Raw genomic sequence first — 15,532 nt, 5'->3', positions numbered from 1 at the left:
TTTTCAGACCATGGTTGACAGTGGTTAACTGAAACTACAGAAAGTGAAACCATGGATAAGGGGTGACTACCATACTCACTGCCTCCTTAAGTTAATCTAACCCTAAACAGGTTTTTTAATCTATTCACCCTGTTACTAACAGGTCAGCTATTAAAACTGTGTGTACTGGGGAAGGGACTGAACATCTCAGTTGGCCCAGGATGCTATCATTTTATGCCTATTGTCCCTGCATGTACCTTTTTTACTATGCTAGAGGCAAAAGACCAAATGCCTATGAATATTCTCTTTTAAGAACACAACATGTTAGGTTATGAAGCTCGCTCTCTCTCCCTCTCTCTCTCTCTCTCTCTATATATATATATATATATATATATAAAATTTTTAAACAATTCTCTGAGTATATAAAAATCTAGAAAAAAATCTCAAGAACTACACATTAGAATTTAACAGTAGTTACTCTGTGTAATGAGGTAGTTTTTACTTTTTTCTTTATAGTCCTCTATACCATCTAAAAATTACTGTTTCCAATTAGCATATACTATCTTTTACACTTAGGAGGGAGTCACTTCCATTTGTCAAAATGCAGTTTTTCCTTCTGACCCAAGTGATCTCATTCCAAAAGCGTACACTACTCTTACATGTTATTCATTAAGGACCGAGGCAATGTGATTTAGTATACGAAATTTTAGCCTTTAGGATGTACCATATTTAAATTCAAGAACCAGATTTGGACTCCCCTGGTGGTCTAGCAGTTAAGATTCTGTGCTTCCAATGCAAGAGGCACAGGTTTGACCCCTGATCAAGGAAGTTCTGCATGCCACATGGTATGCACCCCCACCAAAAAAAAAAAAAAATTCAAAACCCAGCTTTGTTGTAGAAAATATAGGACCTACCTGCCTTTCAGGATTGTTTAGAGGATCAAACAAGAGTCTACATGAAAGTAGAATGAAGTACAAATGCAAAATGAAGTACACTTATGTGAGCTATGATTACAACTACAAGCACATGAACAAACTATGGAACCTCAGATCTCATATGTAAAATGAAGGGGTCTTATAAAGTAAGCTCCAATTCCCTTCTACATCTGAAATTCTGGTATAACAGTGTCCTCTTAACTCAGCATTCTACTTACCTCCATCTAATCTATATCTTTGAAAGGTGTACCTTTTTTATGGATAACAGTTTCCAGGTTTCCATGTTTTCTATCTTCACTTGGGACACAGTCAGCTCTCCACATTCTTCTCTCAGACCCTGATTGCCTGAAAGTTAAAGAAAATATGTATGGTCCTTCCAAGCAGAGTTTATATCCCCTCTTAATCTAATTTGTATTTCATGATCTCCATCTGCCACATCTTGCAGTGCAGAGCAGTGGCTTTGCACAAGGACTCCGGAGCCAGGTGCCTAGGTTTAGATTCTGGTTCTGCTGTATCAACAACTCTGCAGTGTAACCTTGAACTACTTGCTTAATCTCTCTGTGCCTCAATTTCCTTATCTGTAAAACTGGGATAACAACAGTGCACCTACTGGATAAGTTTGTTGTAAAGATTAACAAATTACAAATTATATATAAAGGACTGAAAAGAGTGCCTAGCATGTAATGTTATATATGACTGAAGTTCTTTCCTAACATGGTTTCTCCAAAAGTATAATGGTTACAGGCTAAGATAAAACAACCAACCAACATTTGCCTCTTTCTTTTATTCTCATTGGAAAAAAATGTCTTACTTTTTAGATTGTTATTTATTTATTTTTAATTGGAGGATAATTGCTTTATAGTATTGTTTCTGCCATATATCAACATGAATCACCCACACATATACATATATACCTTCCATCTTATTATTTGTCTATCAAAAACTTCCCCACATCACTATAGTGAAGTAACATACACTCATCATCATTAGACATTTTTCTTTATTCTCTGTTCAAACCCTCCAATCCAATATTTCCCAAAATCTGTTTCCTTTGGAAAATTTGTTGCACTAGTTCTTCTAGATGCTATGGGGGAAAAAAAAAAAAAAAGATGCTATGGGGGAACAGAGGGAAGCCTCAGTTATCAAATAAATTTGGAAAATGTTGAGCTAATATTAAACAGGTTCCTTACTGTAGGAAGGAACCTTTTACATGTTAACATGTACTATATTATGTATCAAGAGAGAAAAAAGTACACATAGTGTATCAGTTTACTTGACCTCAAAACCTTTGTGTCAAGGATCTACACTGGGAAGTACTGCTGCTCTAGTTCTTTGACAACTTTTAATACAAAATATGCTATATTACATTAACTCAAAATTTCTTAAATCTGATTCACACCAAAGCCTATTCTCAAATTCATGCCAAGAAATCAGACTCAAAAAACTAATAACTGCTGCTTTGAACAAATTACTTTTGAAATGTCTGAAAATGAACATTGACTGCAAAAGAACAAACCCCAGTGACCAGCTACACATGCTACGAGACAAGCTGTTATCTCATGATGGGGTGTTCAGCTATTTATTGGCCAAATGTAAAACTCTAGTTATTCAAGGTTCCCAAGTGTTTTCTGGATTTTCAATAATAAAGATCTGCACTCTTTCCTTTTTAAAAGAATTCAGTAGAGAACCTTGTCAAATCATCCCAGAACCCATTCAGATAAAAATACAAGGCCCAAAATGTACAATTTACACTGTTGAAGGACTATCCTAAAAAACAGCATCTTAAAAAAAAAAACCAAAACATCTAATACATGAACAACAGAATTTCACTATTTTGCAATCCCTGATGAATCATCATCAATAACTGCCAATATCACAAAAAGAGAACAAGACCTGATGGAAACACAAATTACTCCTATGAAGTATACCTACGAAAAGAAAAAAAAAAAATCTGACAAATATATCAATTTACTACAAGAAATTCAGGGGACAGAATGTGTTAAATGACTTTTACAGTACATAGATGCAATCAGCAAAATGAAACTATGGGAAATTTCTCAAAAACGTGGTTTTTTAAATTAACAAAAAGAAAAAGAAAAAAAAAAAGGAAGGAGAGTCTAAAGATTAAAAGTGATTTAATATACAAGATAATTGTAAAGTATAGACCTTATTTGGAATCCACTTCAAGCAAACTGTGTATGTATATAAAACAATCAGAAAAATACGAAACCTGACTACATGTTGGTGATATTTACACCTTGTTATAAAATTTTTAAGATAATGGCATTATGCTTACTTAATAAAAAGAGAAAATGACGATCTTTTAGAGGTCATATTGAAATATCTAAAATTTACAAATTAAATATGTCCAGGATATGGTTCAAAAAAGTCCAGAACTGGGAGTGTGCAGTGGTAGACAGAAATATAAAGAAAATAAGATTGTCTATAATAATTCATGAAGGTTCAATGATAAGTACAAGGGAGCTCTTTATACTTTTCTTTCTACTTTTAGTATATGTTTAAAAGACTTTGTAATAAAAATATTTTTTAAAATAAACACTGTCTTGGAATTGAATTATCTACCTAGGACTGCAAATAGCCTCTATGTATTCCCATAAAAGATTAAAGCACAGTCATGCATAAGTGAATTTAAGTTTACCATGAACAAATCATGTTTATAAAGTATGAAATCATTTGACAAGAATTTCACTAACACTCAATATGCTAAACTCTCCTATGTAATTAATTCTTATTTACAAGCCTGTTAATAATATCTAGCCAGTTTATGGCTTTTCATGAAAATAATAGTCTAATTATGATTTTTTAAAATTTTTATTTAAGTTGTAGACAGTATTGCAGAGTCATTGCTACTATTCCCGAGAGCTCACGGTATCATCAGAAGACATATTGTATAAATGCTCCAGCTCACCAAGCTCCAAACAAGACTAGTTTTATCTTGTGTACAAGAACTCTTTCCTGCCTTCCTATACTGAAATAAAGAGCCAAGCCAACAGATGGCAGACCAAGAGGGAGGGGGTGGTAATAAGGAGGCAATTACAAGAGAGAACCATGGAAAAGGAGAATAACACTGAGAACTGAAAGATGCAACTTAAAAACACAAAACATTCAGCAATCATATAGATTTCTGAAAACCAATGTCACATTTTTATGAATCATCATTAAAGTGAAGTGATTCTGTAAATTTGCACCTGATTTTACTCCCTTATACAGCATATCTTTAAGAGTTTTGAAAATTTCCTCTTAATATCTCAGACCAATTTAATCAGTGCAATTCAGAATAGCTTCAAAATGAACAGGAGGAACAGGTGACATACTAAATTTTTACCAGCATTTCCCTACTGTCACACATTACATGAGTCTTTTCAGAAGCTATCACAATTCCCTTTTAGATTTCAAAGAAGCAAAGTGCCCTACCCCTATGCTAATCTACAATATAAACAAAACAGCATCAATATTACTATAGCCTAACTGGAAAAGATCTTAACGAAAAATATCAGTTTAAAAAAGATTACAACTGTGTTGCTACTACAATTATATTTTTAATCTAAGCTGTATCTCTTAAAAATGTCTAGGCTTTAAGTATAACAAACACTAAGAACATACCAATTACAATAGGCCATCTTTGCCCAAATTCATCATGCCAAGTATATTCTGCCTCCAGATGAAGAACTTCTCAATCACTAATGTAAGAGATCAAGTTCATAACACCATACAAAGCAGAAGACCACCACTCAACACTCTGGCAGTTTGCAAAGCAACGGCGATGTCCTTTATGAATAGACTCTTCATAAACGAGGATCAAGCAACTAGCTGTTATTCAAGGGCTTGTTCCTTAGGCAAGCACCTTTCTCCTCTGTGGAAACGTATCAAATGGCAAAATATCTATCCTTCCTTTTCCACAGAGGTGTTACGAAGATAAATTGAGATGTTTCCCAAACTACTTGGGAAAGTGAAAAGCTATATACAAATGTAAGGCATTATTATTTTATTACTTGTCTGCACTCCAGACAGTTTTCAGACTAAACTTGATTGTTTCAAGGTCTACCAAGAAAAACTTATTTCAGGGTATAAAAATTCACTAACATTCACCTTTTTAAAATAGCAAAGTTCAATCCTTATTCCAACTGTTGTTCTCTTCTAACATCTATTACCTTCTTTGGTACAAGAAAACTACTGATAGAAACATTCTTTAAGAAGTCAAAGCAGGGCATCCTTAGTGGCTCAGTGGTAAAGAATTTGCCCGCCAACACAGAAGACACTGGTTCAATCCCTGATCCAGAAAGATCCCACATGCCAAGAAGCAATGAAGTCCATGCACCCCAACTACTGAGCCAGTGCTCTAGAGCCTGGGAGCAGCAACCACTGAAGCCGGGGCGCCCTAGAGCCAAGCTCCACAAGAAAAACACCCTATGAAGAGAGCTTCCCTTAAAGCTCAGTCGGTAAAGAATTGGCCTGCAATGCAGGAGACCGGAGTTCAATTTCTGGGTCGGAAATGGAAACTCACCCCAGTATTCTTGCCTGGAGAATCCCATGGACAGAGGAGCCTGGCAAGCTATAGTCTATGGGGCCGCAAGATTCAGACATGACTGAGCAATTAAGCACACACATGAGAAGAGAAGCCCAAGCACCACAACTAGAGAGTAGCCCCAGCTCACTGCAACTAGAAAAAAGGCCCCACAGCAACAGACCCAGCAAGCCAAAATAAAAAAATAAAATTATTTTTTAACAAGTCAAAGCAACACACAACACTTAAAAGTCTGCCTCTTTGACAACATGAGCTTCTGAACACCTATGTAAAACAGTCCTGCTCAAATGACATTATTTGGATGGGATTTTAAATCAGATAAAACCATCACACTGAGGCTGGCTGTTTCCATGCCCTGCCCTGCACAGTTTCTACCCACATCTGCCTTTGTTTCTGAATTCAGATCCAGGCGCCACCATTTACCAGCTACAAGATCTTTGGCAAGCACCTTTCTGTGTGTGCTTCAATCTCCTATCTACAAAATAAACAAGTTAAATTGGTTTAAATAATAAACAATTCAACCAGATTTAATATGATTTATACAACAGAGCAAAGTTCTTAAATTAGTGCCTGGTGTACAATAAATACTCAATAAGTGTTACCTAACATTAATTCTTTATATGTGCATCTGTCCATTATGCCGTACCACCTTCACTAAATTATATAAATCTCTCCATCATTCTTCATCATTCCTTCTTTTCAAAAGAATAAGCAATTTTGAAAAGTCAGAAACTATGACTATACTACTGACAAAATTTAAGTATACATCACTGAATGTTCAGATGTATAAGAAAGTTCAGTGATACCTTATATAAAAGATACTGGCCCTCCACATGCTTTTAAATATATTAACACATAAATAATATAATATTCCTAAGTTATCCTAGATTTCTAATACTATCAGTTAGCAAATTTGCTTATTTGAATTTTATCATTTAAAACTTTCCAGGAACAGTTTTACTGTAGAGTGACTAACAGGAAAGGTCTTTAAAAATGGCAAAAGTTGGCCTCCCTGGTGGCGCAGTAGTAAAGAATCCACTTGCCAAAGCGGGAGACATGGGTTCAATCCCTGATCCAGGAAGATCCCACATGTCAGGCTTGAGCAACTAAAGCCTGTGTGCCACAGCTATCAAGCCTGTGCTCTAGAAGGCGGGAACCACATCTACTGAGCCCATGTGCAACTACTGAAGACTGAGCGCCCTGCCAATTTACTAAGGGTACATTCAAAGAAAATGGTGAGGCCAGGAATCACAACTTCTATGTTTGAGAAGTCTTTTAGACAGCCAAATGAGATATGGAATAAGCTGATGAACTATGACCCTGTACCTCAAGGGAGGGGTCTGAGCTGAAGATATAAATGTGGAAGTCAATTAACAGTTTTTAAAGTCACAGAAATGGATAAATGTAGATGGAAAAAAGTATTTTATTTAATCTTTACACAAGCCCTGTTGTTCAGTCACTATGTCGTGTTCAACTCTGTGACCCAATGAACTACAGAACGCCAGGCTCTTCTGTCCTCCATTATCTCCCAGAGTTTGCTCAAATTCTCAACCATTGAGTCAGTGATGCTATCTAACCATCTGCCACCCCCTTCTCCTTTTACCTTCAACCTTTCCTAGTAACAGGATCTTTTCCAATGAGTCGGCTCTTCTCATTGGGTGGCCAAAACATTGAGCTTCACATGAGCCCTATGAGGTAGCAACTATTGAACATTTTATAGATCAGGGAACAGCCTAAGAAATTAAAATTTATCCAACAACACTCTGCTAATAAGTCAGGGGAAAAAAAACACCTAATTAACTATTACGTAACAACCATGACCTCCCTCAACTAGGTTCATCATTTGAACCATAAAACTTGAAATGAATACTGGAGTAAATCTTTTCTCAGTTCTCCCAAGGACAGTATATAACCAGTGACATTCTGGATGCACTGGTGAGAAGTTAATTTTTCACATACAATTAATGCTCAAATGTCCTAGAACATTAAAGTTTAGTTCTCTCATGGAACCACAATTGAGGAAAAAAGTATAGTATACTATTATTCTACTATTATTATTCTGTTGGGCTTCCTTGGTGGCTCAGATGGTAAAGAATCTGCCTGCAATGAAGGAGACCAGAGTTCAATCCCTGGGTCAAGAAGATCCCCTGGAGAAGGAAATGGCAACTCACTCCAGTATTCTTGGCTAGAGAATTCTATGGACAGATGAGCCTGACAGGCTACAGTCCATGGCATTGCAAAGAGTTGGGCATGACTGAGTGACTACCACACACACTAGTAGTAGTAGCAATAGTAGAAATCACTTAAAATGAGAGAAAAAAAATTGGTGAACATAAGTTACCATTCGGTGGTAAACTTTTCATGGCTTCTCTATGTAATCAGTAAAATAAAGTGTTATTTGAGGTTTTTATACCACCAAAGGTATTTTTTAAGACTACACCAGACCTCTACTGATTCTATCAGAACTCACTATTTTCCTGAGAACATGAGTTCATCAAAAAACCACTAGAATGTAAGCTCCTCTAGTACAAGAATCTTTTTTTCATTAATCTGCTCCAAGCACCTGGAACAATGTCCTTTTTGGGGAAAGAACCTAAATCCCCAGCCTCACTGGGCAGAACAAGTTTGCTTGTAAGACGGGAATGTTTTTGACGTTGTCTTGGTTACTGGCACCACTAAAATCTGACAGGATTATCCTAACCCAGAACTTCAAACTCTAGATTTCACCTTCCTTAAGACTGGCCTTCTTTCATATGGAAATAAAACAGGTTCCAGATAAAGCCATTACTGGTCAAATAACTATTAAACCTTGGTGTCAACAGGTCCTGTATGTCCTGTTCAAAATAACTAGCAGACAGTGTGAAACAATAATTAGTATCTCATACACACTCTAGAGGTAACAAAATTCTCCTCACAATTTCAGTTATCCTTTGTTAAACTCCACAAGTATTTCAGAACAAGGTATTATGAATCAATGCAGCAACTCCATTAAATACAAAAAGTCTCAAATGAGCAATCCTAGCTAGACCAGGAAACTGCATTCTAGTCAATTTCCCCTACACAAAATAACCTACATGTATCAGTACAATATTAGTGGACAATATATTTCATTTTCAAGCTATACGAATCTGCCAATGGGAGGCAATTAAGTGTCCTTTCACAACAGATTCAGGTCACTGAAATAACTGCAGGGCACTTTTCAAAATCAGTCATCTCTGGCCCAAAAAAAAAAAAAAAATTAGAAAGCACAGTGACACATTCTGTTGGTTAAGGCTGTGGTGAAAACAGGTGCTCTCATACATTACTGATGGGAATACAAATTAGTACAATCCTTCTGGAGAAAAATCTAGCAGTATCTAGCAAAATTACATATGTACAGAACTTTTGACCCAGCAATCCCATTTATAAAAATCTACCCTGAAGATATTAATGTATCTTTTATACTACAAAAATACACATACACAGGTCATGTACTACAAAATTGTTTATAAATGCAAAATATAAGCAGCAACCTAAATGTTCAAAGAAGAATGACTGAATAACTGAGGACACATCTACACAGAAGAGTACCATACAGCTATTAAAAAAAAAAAAGAACGGAAAATATCTGAAAATCCCCTGGTGGTCCAGTGGTTAGGACTCCGCCTCAGCACTCTCACTGCTGGAGCCCCAGGTTCAATCCCTGCTCAGGGAATTAACATCCCATAAGCCACACAGTGCAGTCAAAAAATAAATTTTAAAAATTTTAATTAAAAAAAAATAAGAATGCAGAATATCAAAAGACTGATTGCTTCAAAAGGATGAACTGTTGCAGTGATTTCCAGGACACACTCTTACACTGAAAAAAGGTGCACAGAATATCTATACCCTGCCATTCTTCATATAAGAAAGGAAGGAAGGAAAAAAAAAGAAAGGAACTGGAAAACAGTTTGGCAGTTCCTCAGAAAGTTATCTTATGAGCCAGTAATTCCACTCCCAAATATATACCCAAAGGAACTGAAAACATGTCCACATAAAAACTTGTATCTGAATGTTCATAATAGCTAAAAAAAAAAAATGAAAATCAAATGTCCAATAAGTGTGCATGGATGAGCAAAGTATGGTATATTCATATAATGGAATATTATTCAGTCATAGAAAGGAATGAAGTACTGACACATCCTACAACACAGATGAACCAGAAAAGATTACGTTAAGTGAAAGAAGCTAGGCACAAAAGTCCACAAATTATATAATTCCACATTTACATGAAATGTACAGAATAGACAAATTCATACAAACAGAAAGTAGATGAGTGGTTACTAGTGGCTGGGGAAAGGGGAACAGGAAGTGACTACTAATGAATACAGGGTTTCGTTTCAGGGTAATGAAAATATTCTAAACTAGGTAGTGGTAATGGCTGCAAAGCCTTATGAATAGACTGAAAAACAATGATTTTGTACACTTCAAAAAAGGAGGCTTTGTGTTGTGTGAACTGTACCTCAATTCAAAAACCTGCACGCAAGGGGAAAAAGAAATGTAAAACACACACACACAATCTGTTCATTTGTGCAAAAGAGATAATGGAAGGATAAACCAGAAACTAAAAAAACTAGTTACCTAAAGTCATGAAAAACAGGCAAGGGAAAAGGTGAGGGGAAGAGAATGGGAATAGGGTAGTAGGAATAAGAAGTGACAATTCTCTAAGTATATTTTAGTAATAGTAAAGCCTCATATACCAAAATAAATAAAAATCAATCAGAATTGGGAGAACCCAAAACAGAATACAAAGAGTAAGAACCTAACTGCATTACAGATGAATAATATAACCACACTAAAGGAAATGAGGAAGAAAAGAATTAACCTAAGTAACTTTGAAAAACAGTATGTTGACTGGATACTAGAAAGTTAAAGACAAGAAAAAACTTGTATACAAATAGTGCATTCTAATTGACAAATGTTCCTCAGAAGGGTGAGCAATTGGTCACTACTTGATGTGCATTATAAAATTGAACAAATAAATTGGTATACAGTATTACAGATAATGAAGCCAGGTTTCTCACCATTAGAAAAAAAAGTTACAAATAAGAAAAGGTTGGGGAAAAAAAGAAAAAAAAAAACAGAAAAGGTTGGTATGAACCTTGTGGTGTTGGGACTGGAATAGAACATATAACTATGAACTCAAATATGGTTTTAATACATAGAGAAAGACAAATATAGAGATAAACATGTGTATATCTGTTTGCATATGTGAGCAGGTTAGTATATACATATATTTCTTTGCTCTGTCCTCTGAGGGCCTAGGAGCAATGACACCCTAGTGAGCATACGCAGCATTCAGGTCTTGATTTAAATTCTGGTCTCCAAAAAAAGGAGTTGATTTCAGGACAGATACAAGGAAAATTACAAGATTAGCACAGACTATAGCCTGTGGTGCCAGAGTATAAGGAAGTGCTAAAACAAGTGTGGAGGCCAACTGGAATGAGTTCCTAATGGCCAAAACTGGAAGAATCTGAGCAACAAAATAATGACACTATTGGATGAGAATCTTTAGAATATATATCCATGAAGTCACATTCATCAAAATAGATAATTTAACAAACAAATGAGGAAGGAACATCTCTTTCAGGAATGAGGGAAGTAAAAAATCACCAGCAGGAAAAAATATCACAATAATAACTGCTGCAGACAATATATACCAATGGCTGCTAAAATCAGTGGGAGAAAATTTGAGGAGAAACAGTGTATCACCATAGTCTCAAACTATCTCCCCTAAGATTATGTATCAACTACAAAAAGAAGAAAAGTAATTTTATAGTGGAGAATACAGCAGAGTTCACCTTAAGCAATCAAGGTTAAAATATCACTAGCAATAAGACACATCAACACCATGTACCCTCTAACATCATGCACTGAAGACACATCCCCTCTGTAGTTTTCTTGCAAACATACAGAACCCCAATCTCATCATATGAAAAACATGACAAACCCAAAATGAGAAAAATTATACAAAATAATGGACCAGTACTCATCACAAGTGTCAAGGTCATGAAAGAAAAGGAAAAACAGAGGAACTGTCACAGATTGGAGGAGAGGAGACAAGAAAGATGTAACAACTAAATGAAATGTGGGATCCTGGATTAGATCCTGGAAGGGGGGGGGGGGGAATACACTGGGGAAAAAACAGGTGACATTCAAATAAAGTCTGTAGTTTAATTAATAATATTTCACCAATGCGAATTTCCTGGGTTTGATCACTGTTATGTAAGTCCTCAACAGTCAAGGATGCTATGTGAAGGGAATCTGGAACCTTTTGTACTATCTTTGCAACATTTCTGTAAGTCTAACATTATTTCAAAATAGTTAAAAATAAATGTGTGTGTGTGTGTGTGTGTTCAGTCATGTCTGACTCTTTGCAATCCCACTGACTACAGAGCCCACAGACTGTAGCCCACTAGGCTCCTCTGTCCATGGGATTTTCCAGGCAAGAATACTGGACTGGAGTGCCATTTCCTCCTCCACATCTTCCTGACCCAGGGATCAAACCAGTGTCTCCTTTGTCTCCTGCAATGGCAGGCAGGTTCTTTATCACTGAGCCACCTGGGAATCTCAAAAGCTAAAAATAAATAAAGTCCATCAATTGATCATTTTATGCAACTTTCTTAATTCCTTGCTCAGGGATCTCATCTGGAATTTAACATTCCCATTAATTTAAAGGGTTCAGTAAGTGACAGCAGAACAAACTAAAATCATAAAAATCAGATCTAGCATCTAAAAAGTAAATTACCTACTTTATGTTTTTTTACACCTTCTACATTTTCTAGTCAAAAAAATCTGCTGCTGTTGCAACTTTACTGGCTTTGCAAACTCCTTTTAAAATGAACAATTTTTACATTTTTAGTATCATGATAATCTGCTGTGTGTACCCATAATAACACATTCGTCTGTTAAGCCAAAGTTTTATTTACAAAAAAATTATCAATAGATTATAGTAAGTTTGTTACTTATTATTACACAGTTGTCCAACCACAAAATACAAGCTTTTTTTCACAAGTTAATTTGCTTTTATCCTAATACAAACTTCTCTCCACACCCTAAACCACAAAGTCATCATTTTTGTTAAGTTCTGAAAATCTGTATTTTAAAAAATAAATAAAAAATAAAAAATCAGCTGTTCAATGTATGTAGTCTTTTTTTAAAAATTTCAAATATTGAGTAATTTAGTCTTTTTCTAGGAAAAAATGCTTGGGACATTAGAATTCTATTTTATTATTTGCATCCTCTACTAACCAAACCAGCCTAATCAAGTCTTCTGAAATTGCTTCAATTAAATAAGATTTTCATATGTTTATATAATATTAACAAAGAGATTAAGTGACGTGTTCACATTTGCTTTCTCCTCCACACACCACCAGGATGGCTGCATTGGGAATGGAATACATGACCAGCAAATGAATGGGTAAGTGTCACATGCAAACAGCATGACTAGAAATTTAAGAAGCAAAGTGATAAGAACCTTATGGAAAGCAAAATTCATAAAAAGTTTAGAATTATAAGAGGCCTTAATAGGTCACTTAATCCATTCCAATGACAACCCCAAAAAGATGACAATCTATCCTTTTAAAAGCATCCAGAGTTTCAACATCCCTAGATGTCTCATTCTGCCATATACAACCATCACCCGACTTGAGGAAATTATTAAAGACTATTCTTTGCTCCACCTAATGCTTTCTTTCCTCAAATAATATAACAATACATTTTAATTCACTTCCAAGATTTATGAACTGTGTACAGGTGCTTAATGCACATGTGTGTATATACATACACATATATGCGTAGACACCTAGGACACTCAATTCTGCTTCCATAAACACTAACTAAAATCTACATAGTCAAAGGCACATGTCCATCCCATTCCAATCACAAAAGCACTAAGAAACAAACAATGTCACCTAATGCTTTTGGTCTAAAAATAACCACTGGAAGTCAATTTTATAAAATCTTATGGTAAATAGGTTTCTTCCCACCACGAATAATCTAAGTTTATTTGCTTTTCACAAACACCTTTACAGCACTGTCACCACAGGCAGAATTGTAAAAACACATATGTACTAGACCAAGTTGATGATAATTTTTAATGTTTTATTTTTCAAGAGCATTTAGCAAACAATCATTTTGGAAGAGGGCCCAATGAAAGAGATAGTGATGATAGAGTACAGCCAGTGCTAATGAAGAAGTAGCCAGTTTTAATCAAGCAAGCCTAAGAAGTGACTCAAATAAAACAAAACAGTTTCGCAAGTCCCAATCAAGGATGAACCAAACACTATTTGAAAAAATTAAAGTGTCTGTTAGGAAACAAACCAAAATGTTAAGCTTGACATGCTACCTCTGGAAATGGAATTACAAGGATAGGTTAGTTTGCTCAGATTTGGTATTCCCTATTATTCTGAGTATCCTTATTTTCTACAGTATTGCACAAATCGTTTTTAAATTAAGGCAAAGTCCGTCCCTGTGTTTTACAGCTCTCTACGATGCATAGCATGTCTTTTACATAACCTACTGGGAGAGGTGGGAGGTGTTATCAGCTCTGGTCCTCCTCGTGTCTCCCATGAACCTGCTACCCATCACAAAAAAGGTTTCACCATGTTCTTTGAGACAGCTCCTGTCATCATCCTCCTCGTCTCACCCCAGGGACTTAACAATGCATCTCTTCTCCTCTCCCGGTAGCAGAAGCTTTATAAATTATGAGGCGGAAGATTCGGAGAAAGGTTTACCAGATGATGAGCCTTCCCCACCCAAAAGGCATAGAAAAGGGTTGAAAGGCACGTCGTCCCAACCTCCACCCCTCAAAAGGGAGAGGATAACGGTGGGGCACCGGGGTCGCGGCTCTCCTCGGATCCCGAAAAAGAGTCAGGCCGCCACTGCACCCCACCCCACCCCACCGCCCGCCCCAGTCCAAGCCCTGGCCGGGGGCGGGGCTCTCGTTAGCGGATAAAGGGGTGGGGAAGAAGGTCAGCGATGCGACCACCGAGGGCCGAGGGACAGGTAGCAAGCCTCTGGAGGGGCGGGTCCCTCCGCCCTCTGGGGCCGGCAGCTCGGCTTCTAACACGGCTCTGCAGGCGCCTGGGCGGCAAGAGGCCTCAGGGGGCAGGGGAGCCGCACCGCGCCAGGAGAGTTTCCTCAGGCCTCCGCTTGCCGGCCACCCGGGACCCCTGCGGCCCCTCTCCGCGGTGGCTCCCGAACGGCTCCGGCCGGCCATGCCGGGCCGGCGGTACGCACGCACAGGCGGCCAGGAGGGCAGAGAGGAGGCGTTACCATACGCGGCTCCAGAGCTGACGGGGCTGGGACAGGGCTCCGGCGACCCGCGGCAGCGGCTGCGGTGGCCGCGTCCTCTATTTTTGCTGCAGCAGCGGCGACTTGTCAAAGGGAAAGACGTAAGAGGCGGCGGCAGCGGCGGCAGGCGAGTCTCGCGGGACTTGAGCGGAACTCTCGCGCAGTTTGGAGCCCTAGCCCCGCCCACCAGGCCCAGCGCGGGAGGCGAGAGCGACTGGGGGAGGAGCGCATGGGCGAGGTTGCTGGAGGACGGCAGAAGGGAGGGGGATTTAATAGATGGGGTTGGGGAGCCGAGCTTCTGGGAAGACCCCGCCGCAGCGCAGCCCTCACCTTTCAGCCCTCTCGGAGTCTGCACTGCTCGGATTCCGCCTTTGAACACAGTTAGGGGCCTTTCATAAGGGGCAGTGAGGAGTAGGGGGGCGGCCAGCGCGCCCCCTTTTCCTCGTGGTGGGCGTGGAAGACCCACCGCCCCGCCACCTGGTGCTGCGGGATGGAGGGACGCCGGGAAAAACTGGCTGCAGGGGCTGGGCAGCCACACCCCTTTATCTCGGACGCGCGCGACGCGCTCAGTGTGCATTATCTCCCACGACAACCAGCTCAAGACTTCTGGCCGGTCAGGTTCAGTCACGTGAAAGCGTTTCACTTGACTGAGTTCTAGCTTATTATTCGTGTCTTTGCGCTTCAGGAATGCCAAAACCCCGCAGACGCTGGGGCCTGCGACGACTCAATTTTTTTTTTTTCTCCTGAGCAACACGGGTAA

At 38.2% G+C, this 15,532-nt stretch overlaps 1 protein-coding gene across 12 annotated transcripts in view; it reads right to left on the bottom strand.

The window, feature by feature from the left end:
- HERC1 (HECT and RLD domain containing E3 ubiquitin protein ligase family member 1) overlaps positions 1–14,894 on the bottom strand; it is a 203,239-nt gene extending 188,345 nt beyond the window's left edge. For 7 of the 12 annotated variants that reach the window (XM_043471713.1, XM_043471719.1, XM_043471724.1 and 4 more), the window contains exon 1: positions 14,755–14,894. The gene's annotated coding sequence lies outside the window, so the exon portion shown is untranslated. Of the gene's footprint in view, positions 1–1,132; positions 1,260–14,601; positions 14,701–14,754 lie in introns of those variants that run through there. The other 5 variants (XM_043471716.1, XM_043471725.1, XM_043471715.1 and 2 more) reach the window with 4 other exon arrangements.
- Positions 14,895–15,532: the final 638 nt, after the last annotated feature.

This window comes from Cervus canadensis, chromosome 6 (assembly GCF_019320065.1).
Source record: "Cervus canadensis isolate Bull #8, Minnesota chromosome 6, ASM1932006v1, whole genome shotgun sequence".
In the NCBI taxonomy this organism is placed as follows: domain Eukaryota; kingdom Metazoa; phylum Chordata; class Mammalia; order Artiodactyla; family Cervidae; genus Cervus; species Cervus canadensis.
This window is presented reverse-complemented; position numbering and strand designations above follow the sequence as displayed.